Genomic DNA, 20731 nt, shown 5'->3' with positions numbered 1-20731 from the left:
GAACTCTCAGCTCCTCCTGTACCATGCCTGCCTGGATGCTGCCATGTTCCTGCCTTGATGATAATGGACTGAACCTCTGAACCTGTAAACCAGCCCCAATTAAATGCTGTCCTTTATAAGACTTGCCTTGGTTATAGTGTCTGTTCACAGTAATAAATCCCTAACTAAAACAAATGGTGAGTGACTTTCAAGCAAAGAAATCTTGGCCCTGGGGCTTTGATAGGATGAGTACTTAAACATCATTAGCAGTGTGAGATGTTTAAAGTTCTAGATGTGGTGCTATTCTTATGGAAAATGAGGCAGACGATCAAAGGTATGGGAGGGAAGTTTATGGTAAGTATGGAGAAAGGAGAACCAACAAGAGGAAAGATGGAGGGGCACCTAAGTACAGAACCAGGATGAGAATGACAATCTAGAGTTTTAGCTAAAAACTCCTTTGGCGAACTCCAAAAGAGTATTATAGTGGTGGAGGGGTGACAGAGAAATCTTAAAGGGAGAATACAATGTTGCTAATAAGATCAGAAAGTGAATACAAGTCATTTGAGATGTTGGACAGTAAGAGGATGAGTGGAAGATGAGGAGAGTGAGGGGAGAAAAAGAGGGGAAGGAAGGAGGGCTGGGGAGGAGGAGGGGGTGGGAGTTAGGCTAAATAGACATCTATAGAATATTCTATCTAACAACCGTAGAATGCACATTCTTCTCAACAGCTCATGTATGCAATTTTCCCTAAAATAGATCACATTTTAGGAAAAAAATAAATTCTTAAATTCAAAAGAGTCAATATAATTTCTTGTAGCTAATAAAATCAAAGTGTAGTAAAACTAGAATGAATAGCAAGAGTAACCACAGAAGCTATAAGATACATGGAAACTGAACAGTAGATTGTTGTATAGTTGTATTATTGAAGAAAACTTGGAGTGAACTTAAAGATTCCTTTAATCAAAAATAGTGAAAGTACAACTGTTCAGGGCCATTGGAATATAGCCAAAGCTGTGTGAAATGCAAAGTTTGTAGTTATAAGTGAGTACATTAAAAATTCAGATCTCAGATAAGTGACTTAATAAAACAACCTAGGTCTTAGCAAAGCAAGAACAAGCCTCAAAAGCAGCAGAGGGAAAGAGCTAATAATATTAAAATAGTGCTTTTTTTTTTAAATAACTGCAGCTTATATTCTTCAAGCTTTAAGTAGCTACAGACAGGAATCTAAGGGGCTCTCTCATATTATCTCATTTAGACAATTAAAAAAACACGCAAAGGGGATTTTTCAGTTTTTGATGGAGACATTTCAAAGTCTCTCAGATTCTGTACATTGTCTGGCTGCGAGTTTCTGTATTTCTTCCTAACTACTGCATGAGGTAGCTTCTCTGATGGTGGGTGAGCAAGCACTGATCTACGAACATAGCAGAATGTTATTAGGAATTATTTTAGTGTTCCTTTCCTCTAGCAGAGCAGTAGTATTTAGGCTTTCCCCTTTGTCTATGGTCTATCTAGTCTCCAGATTCTTGGCCACCCAGAAAGTGTCAGACATGGGTTTAATCTCATGGAGTAGGCTTTAAGTACCATTAGATATTGGTTGGTAACTCCCACAAGCTTTATACCTATATTGTACTAGCATGTCTTACATGCAGATCACCATTGTAGATTGAAGGGTTTGTGCCTGGCTTCACGTTTGTGATCCGGCTCTGGAACTCCTGTGTATATTCTATATGATGCTAGTGAATATATCATAGACACACTTGACATCATTCTTTTTTTTTCCCATTTTTTTCTTTATTAACTTGAGTATTTCTTTTCTTTTTTTTTTTATTAACTTGAGTATTTCTTATTTACATTTCGAATGTTATTCCCTTTCCCTTTCCCAGGCCAATATCCCCCTAGCCCGTCCCCCTCCCCTTCCCCTCCCAATCCTCCCCCCATTACCGCCCTCCCCACAACAATCACATTCACTGAGGGTTCAGTCTTAGCAGGACCAAGGGCTTCCCCTTCAACTGGTGCTCTTACTAGGCTATTCATTGCTACCTATGAGGTCAGAGTCCAGGGTCAGTCCATGTATAGTCTTTAGGTAGTGGCTTAGTCCCTGGAAGCTCTGGTTGCTTGGCATTTTTGTACATATGGGGTTTCGAGCCCCTTCAAGCTCTTCCAGTCCTTTCTCTGATTCCTTCAACGGGGGTCCTATTCTCAGTTCAGTGGTTTGCTGCTGGCATTCTCCTCTGTATTTGCTGTATTCTGGCTGTGTCTCTCAGGAGCGATCTACATCCGGTTCTTGTCGGCCTGCACTTCTTTGCTTCATCCATCTTATCTAATTGGGTGGCTGTATTTGTATGGGCCACATGTGGGACAGGCTCTGAAAGGGTGTTCCTTCTGCCTCTGTTTTAATCTTTGCCTCCCTATTCCCTGCCAGGGGTATTCTTGTTCCCCTTTTAAAGAAGGAGTGAAGCATTGACATTTTGATCATCCGTCTTGAGTTTTATGTGTTCTGTGCATCTAGGGTAATTCAAGCATTTGGGCTAATAGCCACTTATCAATGAGTGCATACCATGTGTGTTTTTCTGTGATTGGGTTACCTCACTCAGGATGATATTTTCCAGTTCCAACCATTTGCCTACGAATTTCATAAAGTCATTGTTTTTGATAGATGAGTAATATTCCATTGTGTAGATGTATCCATTCCTCTGTTGAAGGGCATCTGGGTTCTTTCCAGCTTCTGGCTATTATAAATAAGGCTGCGATGAACATAGTGGAGCACGTGTCTTTTTTATATGTTGGGGCATCTTTGGGGTATATGCCCAAGAGAGGTATAGCTGGATCCTCAGGCAGTTCAATGTCCAATTTTCTGAGGAACCTCCAGACTGATTTCCAGAATGGTTGTACCAGTCTGCAACCCCACCAACAATGGAGGAGTGTTCCTCTTTCTCCACATCCTCGCCAGCATCTGCTGTCACCTGAGTTTTTGATCTTAGCCATTCTCACTGGTGTGAGGTGAAATCTCAGGGTTGTTTTGATTTGCATTTCCCTTATGACTAAAGATGTTGAACATTTCTTTAGGTGTTTTTCAGCCATTCGGCATTCCTCAGCTGTGAATTCTTTGTTTAGCTCTGAACCCCATTTTTTTCTATTTTTTTTTTTATTAACTTGAGTATTTCTTATATACATTTTGAGTGTTATTCCCGGTTTCCGGGCAAACATCCCCCTCCCCCCTCCCCTTCCTTATGGGTGTTCCCCTCCCAACCCTCCCCCCATTGCCGCCCTCCCCCCCAACAGTCTAGTTCACTGGGGGCTGAACCCCATTTTTTAATAGGGTTATTTGTCTCCCTGCGCTGAACCCCATTTTTAATAGGGTTATTTGACTTGACATCATTCTTACTGCTGTATCATTCATAGCAATCCAGATACAAATCAACCTAGAAGTCCATGGACAGGTGTGTGGACAAAGACAACATGTATATATGTGTATATATATATATATATACATGTATGTGTGTGTATGTGTGTATGTATACTAGATTTTGTTAAGCTGCAAAAATAGATTTTCATAATTTGAAAGCAAAATAGATAGAACTGAAGATCACCATAGTAAGTGAAATATGCCAGATCTCAAAAAACAAATATTGCATGTGTTTTTTCTATTATAGGTGGACTCCAGAGTAAAATATTTGCATACACACATGGGACACAAAAGGAGAAGGCTGACTACATATGAGGAGACTATGGTCTAATGAATTCAGAAAGAGTGGGTAAGTAGATTGTGCAAAAAGCTGAGAAACAACCCCTGCTTCCTCTCATAGGCAGAATCGACAGTCGATTCCACAGAAGCAGAAGCAGAGTAATCTGTGTGGAGGAAAAGCAAAGGGAGTAGGGAAGGAGGGGAGGCAGGGCAATGGAGGGGTGAATAATGCCAATGAAAATGAATTATAAAAACTAAAACTTGAAGAAAAACCATGGCAGAACAACCTACCCAGGTAGCAGCAGTCCCCTGGGAGCAACGCAGGACATCTTGCATCTGAAGAATCTCAGACTTGGATTAACTATTTTTATTCCTACCTAAAATTTCACATTTCTCAAACCCTCTCACATGGCAGTCCGTTTAAATGTGAGCAGTCCGACTTGCCATAACTGATATTTAATTTTTCTTAGCAGTGTTCCTCAGGCACAATCGTTGACTGCTGTTGACCTTATGTCAGCGTTTGACTGAGACAAACTGTTATCCCAGATTAGTGTTAGTGCCAATCTGCTTCTCTCACTGGAGTGTCCTCATCCTGAAAATAATTTCTATGATCATGGGGTCAATAGCAAAACACATCTGTCACTCTTGGTTTTTATAAAAGCCAATAGAACTTCCAGGATTGTACTCTGAAACCAATAAACAAGAGGCTTAGAGTGCCAGGCCCAGGAGGGCAAGATTTAAAAAGCCCACTGTGTATATGGTACATGTGTATATGTGTGTATATGGTATTAATATGTGCTGCCAAAAGTTGGAATAGATGTCTCTCCAGTGCAGAGTCCTCTATGATGACACTGTAAAGGTGTCAGTTTGCTTTTGAAGGATATGTACCCAGAGCCCCACTTGCTCCTCTTCCCTAACAGGCTCCTCTTTTACTTTCATGGATCCAGTTCCATACATCTTCTCTTTTTCTTCTGTTTGTTTGTCCTGTTGGAACTTTTTAACAATTGCATTTTTATTTTTATTTTGTGTGCATGTGTGTACACGTGTGTGTGTGTGTGTGTGTGTGTGTGTGTGTGTGTGTGTGTGTGTGTGGTTATACTACAGTGCACAGGTTGTGATCAGAGAGCAGCTTGCAGGAGTCCCTTCTCTCCTTCTTTTGTGTGAATGTAGGTCATGGGACTTGGCAGCAAGTGCTCTTATAGGCTGACTTGTCTCATTGGTCCACAATGGAGCTTTTATCACATAAATAAGTACTATAAGTAAATATATATCACATACATAAGCAGTAAATGATATATTATTGTTTTAAATATTTGTCAAAAACAGAAATCACCAAAATTATCACCCATAGACATTCATATTTTTATAGCTCACCAAACTAATTGTGTGTCAAAAATCTTAACAAGTATCACAAGAAAACTCAGTAATGGTGTGTGCAGGAGAGAGAAATTCTGCTTCTCTATTACATTTTTCAGTCAGGTATCTGACTGAATCTCCTAATCTCCAGAAATGGGCCTTTCTGACAAAGCCTTCAAACTCAAGGATATGAGTAAAGCATGCATGTATTCATGCAGACATTCAATAAATCTGCGCCAAGCTCAGTAACTATGAGCGTGTAGTTTGTGGTTTTGAAATGAGCAATAAATTGCATCCTCAAAGGGTTTTATCTTGGGAATAGTTTCAGCGGTATTTGAAGAAGATTCAAAGGTACAACCCACGTATACATAGTTCCATAAGGGGTGCTCAGTGTGATTAACATTCTAGACTGTTCTAATAATGAATGAACATTTCAGTCAGAGCACTGAGAAGCGGAGCAGGGGGTCTCGGGCCTCTCATAGATCAACATAAACGCACTGACGATATGTGTTTCCACATTCTCAGATGTCATCCTCTATCTGGTCACAACTGTCTAGTCTTAAGCATTTGAAAACAATATCAATCAAATAAACAAACCAGGCAACAAACAAAAACTCCTCCAAACCAACCAGCCAAAAAGAAACAAAACAAAACAACAAAGTCCACCAAACCCAAAACTGCCTGTGATCTTTGATCTTTTTCTGGCATATATACCTAAACCTCTCTGTCATTTATGACATAACTTAAAATAGTCTATACCTTTCAAATACACAGAGGAACAGCTTGCTACATTTTACTTAACTGATTAGTTAAAAAAAATAGATCAACTACTTAACTGTGCATAACACAAACCTCTGTTTTCACGTTCCCTAAGCATTTTAAAATTATTCAAATATGACAGCTAGAAATATAATGTGTTTATTTGGGAAGCAAATTAAAACAAATTTCCTGGAAGAGAAAGAGGTCTGAAGGACCATGTAACTGGGGCATTCTAAACATGATAATATTTCCACGTTTTTCTAAACATCAGTGAAAAAGTTGCTTAGACTGTCTATTCTATTAAACAAGCCACATCTCTGGTAAAAGGGAGTTCAGAAGCATCATTCACTTTTGGGTGTGTGAAATTGGGAACATCCAGTTGCTAGGGTCATATTTCGGAGACCCACACTCTGGTGTTATCTCTGCATGTTTGGCTACTTTCTTAGCTTTGTTAGAAGGTCTGTACTGTCAAGGACTAATTTTTCATATATTGCCATCCAGGACCGAGTGGCACCACCCACATGGGAAAGTAGAAGAAATAAAGAACCCAGTGAGAACCCAAAGGCAGGCCCATTCTCAGTGGTGCTTTTGTGCACAGACACTTGTCACTGTGCATGTGCTTGGCCATAGTCAAAGGTTTCCTCCAGGACTCCAATTTGTTATGGGGCTCTGATGAAAGAAAGCCCCACAAAATCGGAGAGGTTCTACCACAGTACCAAGCACATCAGATCGTAGTATCCAAGGAAGATGCTTCACGCCTGGACTAGATCAATGGTCCAATTCTAGTCATGACTACAGAAGTTTGTCACACAAGAGGTATCTCCTTATGAGTCATGAAAATAGGTCTGATTAGTTTTAAGGCAGACAGATCTGTTAAACAATACTTTCTAAGGTAGATGATTCCTATCTTTCACGTACTGAGCACAACTTATGGCCCTGATCCCAGACAGCCAAGCTCCCAAGAGTAAAAACAGCCCCTCTGACAGAATTCTGGTCCATTATTTTAAATTCCGTTGCCATTGATGGTTCTTGTGGTTTTTTTTTTTCTTTCAGCTCTTGGCCAGTTTTCTCATTTTTGTTTTTGTGACCTATTCCCTACCTGGTGGTAAGAACCATTGAGCCTTCATAAAGGAGTGCCTCACAATGGGGAGGCTTTGGTGAAAACTGAGGGCCCTGGAAGGCAGTGTGTCTGGAGACACACAAGCCTCACAGCCAGTGTAGGATGCTCTAGGCTTATTAAACTGATCAGAAAGGTCCAGTGACCTGCCAGCTTCATCATGCCATTCCCTTCCTGTGGGCGAAATTAGGAAAGCACTGCTTCTCAGCTTCCTTCCCAGTCATCTCACTATCTACCAGGCTCTGCCTGCCCATATTACTGCCCAGTGCCAGCATTCTGTCCCCCGTCACGCACTCGCAGTTAAAAATCCTTTCAATGTGATATTTGATGAAATATTCTCAACTACAATGATTCTTGGTGACTTCACCTTCACTTGAGTTATTTAGACAATGGCCATGTTAGGGAAGGGAGGCTTGAAGAGACAAGAATTCTGAGGACTGATATTACATTCTCTTCCTTCTCCTCTTTCACTTGAGTCAGACACTTCAAAGATAGTGTTGTTTTTCTCTTGCTAAGTGTTAAAGACAAGTTGTGCCAAATGGAGTTAAATAGACAAAGGAAAAATGTAAGACTAAGGAAAGTAAAGTTGAGAATGTCAATATAGAGAGACTGGGCTCAGTTCAGTATGGTAAGAATGGTGTGCGTTTGTAGGAATGAGTAGACCCTTTAGTCAGTGTCTGGAAATTGCTAATAGAAAACTGCCTAGATGTCCATTGTAGGGAAGAAAACTAAATTTGTTCTTTAAATTTGGTGGGGGTTTTTACTAAAGTGGCCTAGATGGACCCTTTGTAGAAACTGGGAAAATAGAATTCTTTACTAAAACATGATCTGCAGACCAAGCACAATCTTAGATAAGAAAAGGTATCTAAAGAGACAGACAACAATATGGTCCATGGAAAAGTTCTAGGAGCACAGTGAAAGGGTTGTTAGGGGAAAACAGCTCAAAGATGTTGGAGAAATGGAAGATACAGTCTGATCACAAAGCCTCCATGTTTGAAGCCCTCCTGTTCTTTCTTTAGAAGTAGTAGACATGGTAACCGCATGTCTGTAGCCCCAGGAGTACCCTGAAGCCGTCTCATGTGCCAGAAGTTACTCTCAGAGACCCCTAAGAGTTCAGCCCCATTATTGCTTCCTAGTTACAAGTGAGTCAATCAGAGCTCATTGGGGTGGGCTAACTTAGCAAGTACATATTCTGAGAAGTTGGATTAATAGGCCAGAGGACTTGGTGGTCACTTACCTCCATGGACGATCCTAATGTGGCTCATTATGTCAGGTAACCTTTGGGTTAAGATGTACTTCAGTTCTCTTGGCAACCCATTCTTTTCAATGTTGGCCACTCTAAGATCCCATTCTATTGTCACAACTACTTTCTGGATCCCAACCTCCAATCTTCTTTGCAGTATGATGGCTCCCAGTCACATGAACACTTCATATCAGCTCCATACCATTTGAGGACATACAGAAAACAAGATGGTGTGAATAATGCAAAAATAGCGATGCATTACATTACACACCAGGTATGTCCATTCACCTTACATTTTACACAGCAAAAAAAAAAAAATCAGGTCAGTGGGAAGAGATTATTAACACCAAATAAAAAATAGTTCCATATTTTAAATCTACATAAAGTAGTGTATGCTTCAAAGAGAGATCACAAAACCTGCTTTGAAAAAAAAGTTAGGTGTATGTGTGTGTGTGTGTGTGTGTGTGTGTGTGTGTGTGATTTAAAAAAAAATTGTTACTTGTGACCAAATTAGAAAAAAAATCACCTCTCTCTCTCTCTCTCTCTCTCTCTCTCTCTCTCTCTCTCTCTCTCTCTTCCTTTTGAGACAGGATTTCTCTGTGTTCTGGCACTCACTATGTAGACCAGACTGGCCTTGAATTCTAAGATCTGTCTGCTTCCTGATGCTGAGATTAAAGGTGTGTAACACTATAGTCTGGCCCTGTGTCTTTTATTCTAATAGAAACATACATTACTTTTAAAATTTTAATTGAGTAATTTATTTGTTATTTGAGCCAGAGTTTTCTTATATTGCCTGAACCAACATTAAACTCATGGTCCTCCTGCCCTTGTTTCCTGACTAATAGGAAAATAGGCATATGTTACCACAACTGGCATGACAGATTTTAATCCACCCTGTATTTAATACAAATTCCTGGATGTATATTAAATACATAGGTAGACAATAAACAAATAGATCAGATGAACCAAGTAACAGAATCATGTACGCACAGCATTGGCTTTGTTTGCTACAGTCTTTTGAAGTGATGTTAAATCCCATTCGGGTCATTTTCAAAGCCCTTTTCTCACTTTCTCTTCCTCTCTCCTTTCATTCCTGAGGAACAGTAATGAAATGGCTAAACATTGCCTGTCTGAAAAGCTGGGTTACAGCCAGGCCTGAACCATTTTGCTGAAATAACTATTTACAGAAATGTATAGCTCCTTAGCCTGCTGGAACTGTTCTTGTGATGGAAAGCAGGTGTGACACAGTTGGAAGGTGAGGGTTGCCATGGCCACAGCAACAGCCTTCAGATAGTTCAGATGCTTTGAGTGGTGACCCAGAACTCAAGAGAGAACATTTTTGGGGAAGCTGGAGTGTGTATGAGGGTAAGGGACATTCACTGTTCATGGACTCAGGCTTGATTTGACAAAATAATCCAGGAACATTTCTTTATACCTTTGTGTTTTGGTGTCAAAACAACTGACACAATGAAGAATACTTAGCATGTTTGGGGTTTTTGAATACATTAATTGCTCTCACTGGGTGCTCAGAAAGGAGTACTATTTAGTTATTAGACTTGGATTGTGGCAGGGTTTCAACACAAGCCGTCGTACTGTTTAGCTTGTCTAATTCCAAGGAGGCTCTTTTATTTCCATGAGCTTTGTGTTCACCTTTGCAGAGTGGAGGTAGCTAATTGATGATAATCGAGCCTCCCCTCTAGAAGGGTTTCATGAGGCTTAGATGAGGTAATTCATGCAAGGCATTTGGAAACGTGCCAATTGGCACATGTGGGTATCTGGGAAAGGTTAGTGTTTTGTGAAATGAGCAACAAATTGAGCTATTTTCATTAAATGAAGGAGTTCATTTCAAATAATGTATAATTGTTAAGTCATAAAGGTTTGAGAGTGTCTGAGCCCAGTGTTGGTGTGCATGTCCATGTGTGTGTGATATGGATACAAGGGGTGAGCAAACCCAGGCATTGCTGGTTTCCTGTGTGATAACTTGCCTTTGGTGATTTCTAGTTCTAGACTTGGAGTTGTTTTACCTTCCACTGCAACAAGAAGAGGAGAGGGGGCTACTCCTTGGGAGACACTGTTATGTATCGTATTTATATCTTGAGAGGGTTACCTAAGGAAGGCTTAGTTATCTGAACTGTATACTAAGAATGATGTAGAGACAAGAACAATGGAGGGGCAGAACTTGCATGGCTTAATGAGTTACTCAGGGAAGTGAAAGACATTGGACTACAGGTATGGCTATTCATTAACATCCCTTCCTCCTGTCCCAGGAGAGATCATCTCTACCTCGATTTGCAGGCTCTGAATATGAACATCTTCCCTAGGCTTTTATGTTTGAATACTTGGTCCTCAGTTATGTTTGCAAAGGAGTAGAAAGTGCAGCTTGTTGGAGGAGGTGTGTCACTAGGGGCAGGCTTTAAGATTTCAAATGCCCATGCCATTCCCAGGTTGTTTTCTCTGTCTTGTTCTCGTGCCTCCAGATGTGAGCTCTCAGCTTCTACTCCAGCACCATGCCTCTCTGCTATGTTACTCAACATGGTGGTCATGTAATCTAACTTGTAAGCTCCCAATAAACTCTTTCTTTTATATGTTGCATTCATCATAGTGTCCTATTTAGCAATAGAAGAATAAGTAACTGATACGCTTGCCAAGTTCTTGATTCTTCCTTTCCAAATTGTGTTTTAGCTAACAATGGCTGGAGCACAGGCATCAATCAGTGCTTAACAGTATTCTATTTAACACTTTCTAATCAATCAGGAGTGAACCTAGAATAATAGGCTTATTATTTTTCTTTCAGATTAGCAAACATTGCTCTTGCTAACCAATGCCTTCTTGACTTATAACCTGCCTGCTTGCCAGCAAACCATCTCTTTGCTATCATTATCACTATTGGAAAATACTAGAGGGGTAGGGCAGGCTCACATTGGCATGGGCAAGGTGTCAATAACTATTTCTAGGCTTAATCTTACAGTTTTAAACTCAAAAAGTTTACATGAAATTATATGAAGTGATTTAACATACTTAGACATTTAAAACGGAATTTTCCATGACCTCTGTCTTCATCACCGTTCTATTGCTGTGAAGAGTCTCTATGACCATGGCAAAAGAGAAAACACTCAACTGTGGAACTGCTTAGGGTTTGGAAGTTTAGTCCATTATCATCATGGCAGGGAGCATGGAAGCACGCAGGCAGGTGCTGGAGCACTAGCTGAGAACTACATCCTGATCTGTAGTCAGAGAGGTTTAGTATAGGCATTTGAAACCTCAAAGCCCATTTCAGTGACACATGTCATCCAACACGACCACACTCCTTAATACTTAATACTTTTAATCTTTTCAAATAGTGCTACTCCCTGGTGTCCAAGTGTTCAAATATAAGCCTATGGGGCCATCCTTATTCAAACCAGCAGCACTCCCATGCATTCCTTCCTATAGGATATGATTACAAAACATAAACAAATTTTCATATTTCTTTTAATATAATTCTTTAGCTTTAGTCCTACTTGATGTTTTCCTGGCATGTCTCATTGCCCACACATTCATGCACCATTCTCTTAGTTCCAGGGGATGCAATCTGCTTCCTTTTTCACTTTTGTGCTACTATATTTCTTCAGCTATTTCTAAAATCCATTGTTTTCTATGTATCTCTCTCCCTGGGTCGGTGTCACTGTGTGTTTCTATGAAGCTATATATCTCTGTGTACATATACATACCTTTGTGTGACTGTGTATCTAATCTGTGTGTCTAAGTATGAATTTATATATTTCTGTATGTATCTCTGTATCTATCATCTGTGTATCTATATACATGTGTGTATAAATATATGGGTGTGCATACCTGTCTGAATCTGTATGTGCATATCTATGTTGTGTCTGTTTATATATCTGTGTATAACAATGTACATGTGTATGTGTGCATCTGACTCTGGGCATATGTGCATCTGAGTACATGAGTACTTATGTGTATCTATGTGTGTTTCCACATAAGTATCTACAGGTATGTGTCACTGTTCGTAAGTATCTACATGTATGTGTCACTGTTGGTATGTATGATTGCAAACTTAGAGATATTAATTTTATCATTGCCTAAAGTCTATGCAAATGTTAAGAAAAATATCCATCACTGAAAGTTAAGTTCGTATTATACCAGCCATTGTGGTCCAAAAGCTTCATCCAGGTGAAGGTTGCTTTGAGATGTCCCCCATAATGGCGCTACAAATTGACAAAGACCGAATAGCACTGGGTAATATAATCCTGTGATCAGCTACCTGAACAAGCCCTTGGAAAATTCATTGTTTAATTTTTTTAGTTTATTTTAAGCTGAAGCAAGACAATTGTATATATTAATGGCATGCAGATAGAATAGGATCTATGTATACAATGTATGAAGTGTCAGGGGAGTAGAAATTCCATTCCCTGGAACATACAAACTGCTCTCCTATCGTTCTTCATAGAATGTATGAACATTCTATGAATGTAGGCTTCCCACAGGGGACAGAACACTGAGACTTTTTCCTCTGGTCCGATTATATTTGGGCAGCCATGATGCAAACTTCCCCTACCTCCTTGTTATTTCTGCTCCCCAGCCTCTAGTAATCAAGTAATTGTTCTTTTTTTTCTATTTTTATGAGTTCAGTGCTTTTCTTTTCAAAGTATCACATAAAAGTGTGATCATGCTGTGTGTATCTTTCTGTGTCTGGCTTATTCTACATAACACCCCCTATTCCATGTATTTTTTTGTGGTTGATAACAGGATTTTATTTTCTTTTTGGCTGATTACATTTTGGTGTACACATGAACTACATTTTATTTACTTGTCCATCTCTAGATAGACACTTTGATTTCCCCACATCTTGCCTATCTGTATCACAGTAAACATGGGGCGCAGGTATCTCTTTGATAAGATGATTTTCCTTTCCTTTCCTTTCCTTCTCTTTCCTTTCCTATCTCTCCTTCTCCTTCTCTTTCCTTTCCTTTCCTTCCCTTTCCTTTCCTCATATATCCCAAAGAGGTCTTGCTGGGTCCTTATCGTCCATCACGAGGAAGCTCTCGATTGTTCTCCATTATGGGTCTTTAAAGTTCCATTCCCACTATGTGCAAGAGTCTCCCTTTCCCCAAACCTTTACCAGGTAGCTTGTTTTATGATTTTATTATCTCCATTAGAACAGTCATGGAATGCTATCTCAATGTGTTTTGATTTACACTTCCCTGATATGAATGTCATTGATTTTTTTAAAAGATATTTTTAAAAGACTGCCTTCTATATATCTGTCAGTTTAGCCTACAGACTAGGTAAACTGGCACTACTGTGGTGTAATATTGCTAACTGGCTGGTTTTGTACTGGGAGTGTAGCAATTGGCATGTCTAGTAGCAGACTGTGTGTTGGTTTCCCTATGAAAGTTTTTTCTAGGGTGCCATGAACATCTCAGAAGCTGGGATCTTGGCTTAGCTAAAAGGCCAAGATCCTGAGCTGGCAGGGTCACCATACCAACATACAATGGACTGATGGCAGTCCCTTCATTGGGGTATAATCTATCAGGGAATCTTTTTAGAGCCTCTTCAATTCACTCAGCATTTGTGAGGGTAATGGGATGCACCTGTGTGGTTACTGAAAGCAATGGAAACCCATGTAGGTATTTCCAGTCTGTCTTTGTCTAGAGGAAACCCAGTTTCCTTCTGGACTTAAAGATGGTTATAGCTTACCCTTCTCTGATATTTCTGCCCTGTCCTGTCATGCTTCACAGGGCCTTGTTCTGTAATACTCTCTAGTGTATGTCCTTGGTCACTCTAGTTGAAACACAGCAAGGAGTTCATTTTGCCTTCTTTCTGGTCTGGCTCTGTGGTGAGTTAAGTGACTCCTTTAGGCCACCCTGCTGATGTCATGTTATTTTAGAGCATCTGTGCCTTACTCTCGCATGAAGACCTTTTGTACTGTTCATGTAACTCCTGTTTTAGACACATAGTTTCATGCGTTGTCTCTTTACCTCTGACATGCCTTTTCATTTTATTAATACTATCGAATGCTTTGTTATTTTAATTCTACCTTATTATTTTCTTTAACATCTCTTGAAGTAAAATTTAAAGTATCATGTCTAAATGTAGAATTACTAAGATTTTTATCTTATAGCTCCTTCCAAAGTTTTTAAAATGTCAGCCTCCATATTATAGTTTGGTTCACTTTCAGTTTTATTTCTTTGTGTGTGCTTTAGTGTTTATACAATATCTCCTGGTCACAGCTGCTCTTCCCTCATCTCCTCCAGATACTCCACACTTGCCCACCGATAGAACTTCATGCCTTCTTTTTCTTTCTCTTTGGAAAAGAAACAGGCAAAAAAAAAAAAAGGCTTAAACACACACACACACACACACACACACACACACACACACACACACACTCACACTCACACCTCATAAAAATACCAAATCTGAAACCAAATTATACGAAAGTCCAGCAAGGTAAAAAAAAAAAAAAGCCCAAATAAAGCAACCTGAGATTAAAATCTACAAAAACAATAGAGTTCCTTTTGTGCTATCAGTCTGCTGTTGGGCATAGGTTCTTGCCTTGAGTATTTTGTGAGACATACGATCATTTTCCTCCTTTTCAAAATGAAGTTATTCAATACCATGGTCTCATTTGTTGAAAGATAGGCACTTTTCATTGATTGCCTTGGCACTTTAAAAAAAATCAATTGACTATATACATACAGGATTATTTTGGGGCTTTATTTAGTTTCACTACATTATATGCCTATCTTTATGCCAATAACACAGTTTCTTGATTGATGTAGTTTTATGATATATTATGACATCAAGTACTGTAAGTCCTCCAACTCTGTTCTTTTATAAAGAATAATTTTGGCCTTTCTAGGTCTTATGAATTTACATATAAATTTTATAGTCAGATGGTCAATTTCTATCAAAAAGCCTGAAGGTATTATAATTGAGATTGGCAAGGACTTACACATCAATTTAGAAAGAGAAATATCTTTCTGATAATTGATTTGATCCATGACAATGATATGTCTCTTTGTTTTATACTTTTAAGGTTTGTTTTAGCTATGTTTTGGATCTTATAAATATTTTGTCAAATTTATTCACAATTATTTCAAAAGTTCTGAGACTAATATAAATAGCATAGCTTTAAAATTTTAATTTATGGCTACTTACTGCAGGTTCATAAAAATTTCATTAAAGTAAATTTTATTGATTAATTTTTATAGAAATATTAATTTTTAAATATTGAGTTTTTAAGACTTGCTAGACTTTCTGATTATTTCTAGTTATTTTCATATTTCTTGAGTTTTCCTACCAATATGATCATGTCAGTATGAATAAAGACAATTTTATATATTTTTACTTGAGCCAGTCTGATAAACATCTATACTTCTTCAAATGAGAGTGTTCAGTGTTCGGTGTTCAGCTCTTTTCTCCTTTTTACTGAGCTCATGACCCTGGTCTGTGGAATGAAGGCGCCCACAGATGGGGCTTCTTACGTTTAAAACAAATGGATATTTTATTGTTTTACAAGTCAAATGTCCCCTTTTGTAGTTTCCCTTCCAGAGCCCCCTATCTCATCCTCCGTCCTCCTGCTTCTATCATGGTGCTCTCCACCCACTCACCCATTCCCACCTCCCCATCCTGGCATTCCCCTACACTGGGGCATCGAACCTTTGCAGGACGGAGGGTCTCTCCTCCCATTGATGTCTGACAAGGCCATTCTCTGCTGCCTATGCAGCTTGGAGCCATGGTTCCCTCCATGGGTACTCTTTAGTTGGTGGTTTAGTCCTGGGGACTTCTGGGGGCTTTGGCTGGTTGATATTGTTGTTCTTACTAAGGGTTGAAAACCCCTTCAGCTTCTTCAGTCCTTCCTTAAACTCCTACATTGGGGACCCCATTCTCAGTCCAATGGTTGACTGAGAGCATCTGCTTCTCAGAGTCTTTGCCAGGCTCTGGCAGAGACTCTCAGGAGACAGCTATATCAGGTTCATGTCAGCAAGCACTTCTTGGCATCCGCAATTGTGTCTGGGTTTGGTGTCGGCATATGGGATGGATCCTCAGAGTGGGTGGAGCAGTCTCTGGATGGCCTTTCCTTCAGTCTCTGCTCCACACGTTGTCTTCATATTTCCTCCCTCGATTATTTTGTTCCCCCTTCTAAGAAGTACTGAAGCATCTACACTTTTGTCTTTCTTCTTGAGTTTCATGTGGTCTGTAAATTGTATCTTGGTTATTCTGAACTTTTGGGCTAATATCCACTTATCAGTGAGTACATATCATGTGGTTTTTTTTTTTTGTGATTGGGTTAACTCACTCAGGATGTTATTTTCTAGTTCCATCCATTTGCCTAAGAATTTCGTTTGTTGTTTTTAATAGATGACTAGTACTCCATTGTGTAAATGTACCACACTTTCTGCAATATACATTCCTCTGCTGAAGGACATCTGGGTTCTTTCCTGCTTCTGGATATAATAAATAAGGCTGGTGTGAACATATTGGAGCATGTGTCCTTGTTATATGTTGGAGCATCTTTTGGGTATATGCCTAGAAGTGGTATAGCTGGGTCCTCAGGTCCAATTTTCTGAGGAACCACCAGACTGATTTCCAGAATGGTTGTACCAGTCTGCAATCCCACCAACAATGGAGGCGTGTTCCTCTTTCTCTACATCTGCCAGCATCTGCTGTCACCTGAGTTTTTGATCTTAGCCATTCTCACTGGTGTGAAGTGAAATCTCAGGGTCGTTTTGATTTGCATTTCTCTGATGACAATGCCCATGATACAACCCACAGATCATATGGAACGTAGGAAGAAGGAAGACCAGGTTGTGGATACTTCAATTCTGCATTGAAGGGGGAACAGGCTGATCACAGGACGTGGAGGGATGGGGAGGCCTGGGAGGGAGAGTGGAGGGGAGGAAGTAAGGAGGACATTATCAGGTACTGGAAGGTACAGGAGAGAGGTACAAAGGGTCAGGAAATCGATGAAAATTCTGTAGCAGTGGGGGATGAGTAGATGGGGATAGCCACTGGAGGGGCCCAGAAGCCAGGGAATCAAGAGGCTGCCAGGACCCAACAGGGATGACTTTAGCTGAAATGCGTAGACCCTATTGAGACTACCTCCAGTAGGTAGGCATGGCCCCTGGTTGAGGGATGGGACCATCCACCCATCTCAAAGTTTTTAAACCCAGAAATTTTCCTGTCCAAAGAAGGGACAGGGACAAAAAACAGAGAAGAGACTGAAGGAAGGCCCATCCAGGGACCTCCCCACTGTGGGATACATCCTGTCTGCGGACACCAAACCCTAACACTGTTGCTGTTGCCAAGAGGTGCTTGTTAACAGGAACCTGGTGTGACTGTTCCTTGGGAGGTTCTGTCAGTACCTGACCAATGCAGATGTGGATGCTTGGAGCCAAGCATCAGACTGAGCTTGGGGACACAGTGCAGGAGCTGATGCAAGGCCTGGAGGAGCTGAGGGGTATTGAGACCCCATAGGAAGAACAGTGTTGGCTGACTGGACCACTCATTGTTGCCAGGGACTATACCACCAACCAAGGAGTATACCGGGAGAGATCCATGCTCCATATGTAGGAGAGGATGAACTTGTCTGACATCAATGGGAGGGGAGGCTTTTAGTCCTGTGGAGGTTTGATGCCCTAGCACTGGGGAATGCTGAAGGGGTGAGCTGGAGGGGGTGAGTAGGTGGGGGAGTACCCTCATAGAGTCAAGTTAAGGGGGGAGAAAGCAGATGTGGGATGGGGGGTTTTTGGAGGAGTAACCGGGAATTGGGATATCATTTGAGATGTAAATAAATGGAAATCTTAGTAAAAAAAAACCCAACAAACATTTATCACCTCATAATTTCTGTGCATTAAGCATTTCAAAGCACCTTAGTTGTATAGTTCTAGCTGAGTCTCCCTTGTCAATTGAAATAGTTTACCCTTACCCAAGATTCTTAATTTGCAGCTTCAGAAACTCAGAGTAATGTTTAGTCTGCCAAAGTCTGTTTTATTCATGAATGAAATAGAAGTCCATACAGATTGCAACATAGAGGGATCTTCATTAAACTATATAGGAACTAACAGATTAGAAAGGAATGTACTATCTAAATTGACAGTGGGATACAAGAGTGAAAATACTTAAGGTCCCACTTATTGTTTGTGTGGTTCTCTCTCTCTTTTTTTTATGAGGTTCAGAAGGAGATTTTCATTAATATGGGCTTAATTTGGTGATTCTCTGTTTTGGTTGACAGGTATAGGTTGCATACATGTTTGCTCACTGTGAATATTCCTTTCCATAATGTGTCAGATCTTAATCATATACATACCCATACATAGACATATGGATTTCCCTTAAAAGTTCATAGAGAGACACAGTTTTGTCACAGTTTGCACACACACAAAACCAGTTCAGGCTAGTTCAACCCTCCAACCCTCAGATCAGGATGTATTCAGAATATTTTGAGTACATTCAAGAAACTATTCAAGTTTGATGGATGTTAAAGGTCATTAAGGAAGTAAAACCTAATTTGTTGTTTGGAGTGGAATGCACATGCAGCTCCACTATGGTAGAGGTCCCATATTGCTAATAGGTTCTAGGTTCATTGGTTAGAGAGGGATCAAGCCAATGTGCATAATACCAGCAAGCAAGCCTTTCAAGCTGCAAATGTAGTAATGAAAGAGGTGCATATGTGCAGCCTAAACCAAGCAGAGTCCCTGAATTACTAAACAATCTCTTATGTTTCCCTCTTTCTGTCTGATTTATACAACCAACCAAAATTACTTAGTTAAGGCAGAAAGTCATTGAATTTGTCAGTAGAAGACACAAGCTTACAATCTGACTGATGACAATCTCTTTCACCAGAAGCACAGAACCAGCGGCTTTGTTGCATCCCAGGGTTTTAGTCATTCACACGTTTTTTTTGTACATTGTGTACAGAGAAGGGAGACCTGCTGTACTGTCCACGGCTGCACTCCTTGCTGACAAGAAAGGTAAAGATCCAATTTTGTGCTTGCTCCCTTGCTTGGCTCTATCAGGCTCCATTTCTTCGCCAAATATTTGCTGAAAACTTCAGTTTTGTACCACATGGACAGCTCCACAGTTTCCCAACTGTCCTCACAGCATGATAGCTCTATGCTCCAGACTGAATTATCTAAGATCTCTCTCTCTCTCTCTCTCTCTCTCTCTCTCTCTCTCTCTCGTCCACATAGATTGAAGATATAGTCATTTTTTCTTTTTTTTATTTTTGCAAAATACTGTCAGAAGTGCACGCACACAGCTTCCAAGGTGCTCTGTTCATTAGATATGAGTCTTTGAACCCTTTAAGAAGGGAGAAATATTAAGCATTTTGTGGATATATTTTAAAAACCATCAAAAGACTTTTATAAGTAATCCATGAAGATCACATAAACTTGAATATTTAAAGTTTTTTCTTCATATAAAAATTTACATGATGTAGTGTAAAGACTAAAGGTTATTTTTGCTATCATGTGAAAAGAAAAGTCATACTGTTATGTAGAAATAACTTTAATATATTTTTGCAATGTGATAATAATTGGTTTATGTTCTGGGTATTTTCGAAAAAGAAAGGATTGAGGGAAAATTGTGGACTATATTTGAAGCAGTTTAAAAATATTTCATACAAATTTAAAGAAATTCATACATATTTAAAGAAATTTTATGCAATCGAACTTCAACCTTACCCTTCAGATACTTGCACGTTCATTTTGGGGGCATTAATTGAGGTTACTGCCAGGTTCAGTACAAAGGAGAAGGGGTGGATTATGCATTATATATCTTTTTAAAAAACTACACACATGTAATTGGATATATTTTATATCTAATTTTCTTTTTTCTTTTATCGCATATTTTTTATGTACATTTCAAATGTTATTCCCTTTCCCGGTTTCCTGGAGATAAGCCCCTATATGATGCCCCTCCTCTTCTTCTATAAAGGTATTTCCTCCCCATCTGCCTCCCTTCCTGCCAAACCCCACCCCCGACATTCCCCTAAAACCCAGATAACTAGCCCTTCTCTCTGCAGAGAGATTCAGAGTATTAGGATAGAAAACTGAGAACCAGCCTTTCCACCAAATGCTTATCTATGCTGTGGCTGCTGGTCAGAGGTGTACACTTGGATGACCGCATTCTTTATTAAAACAAAACCAGTTTCATACACTAATTACATGGATATACATTCTTTTTTATTTTACCAAAAGAAATTAAATCTAGGCCAAATGTTTGGTCCTGCAGGATATAGAAGATTTTCAGCATTTTAATGAATTGAGTGATATATTTTAGTTCTTGAAAATTTATCTTGGTTAAATACATCCTCCACTCCCTCCCTCCAGATATCCTTGCCCCTTAATGTATCTCCCATCTTCGGTCCAATTTCATGTTATGTTAAAAACAACCCACTAAGGACAATCAGTGCTGCCTATGTGCAAATGTCTATAGATAGGGTCATCCACTGAGGCACGGGCAATCTACTAGCGAGAAAGTCACACTCCTTCCCTCAGCAGCCAGGAACTACCATGAGCTCTTCAGCTAGGGTGGGGCATCAGGAAACCCCATTTTTTCACACTGAAAATTTAAACTTATGATC

General features: G+C 39.8%; 1 protein-coding gene across 5 annotated transcripts in view; it reads left to right on the top strand.

The window, feature by feature from the left end:
• LOC103690241 (uncharacterized) overlaps positions 1–20731 on the top strand; it is a 105212-nt gene that overhangs the window by 53352 nt on the left and 31129 nt on the right. For all 5 annotated transcript variants that reach the window (XR_005501020.1, XR_010064319.1, XR_005501019.2 and 2 more), the window contains one exon: positions 3633–3734. The gene's annotated coding sequence lies outside the window, so the exon portion shown is untranslated. The remainder of the gene's footprint in view (positions 1–3632; positions 3735–20731) is intronic.

The sequence above is a fragment of the Rattus norvegicus genome, chromosome 2 (assembly GCF_036323735.1).
Source record: "Rattus norvegicus strain BN/NHsdMcwi chromosome 2, GRCr8, whole genome shotgun sequence".
Classification (NCBI taxonomy): Eukaryota; Metazoa; Chordata; class Mammalia; order Rodentia; family Muridae; genus Rattus; species Rattus norvegicus.
The sequence above is the reverse complement of the archived record's forward strand: the minus strand, read 5'-3'. Positions and strand labels throughout refer to the sequence as shown.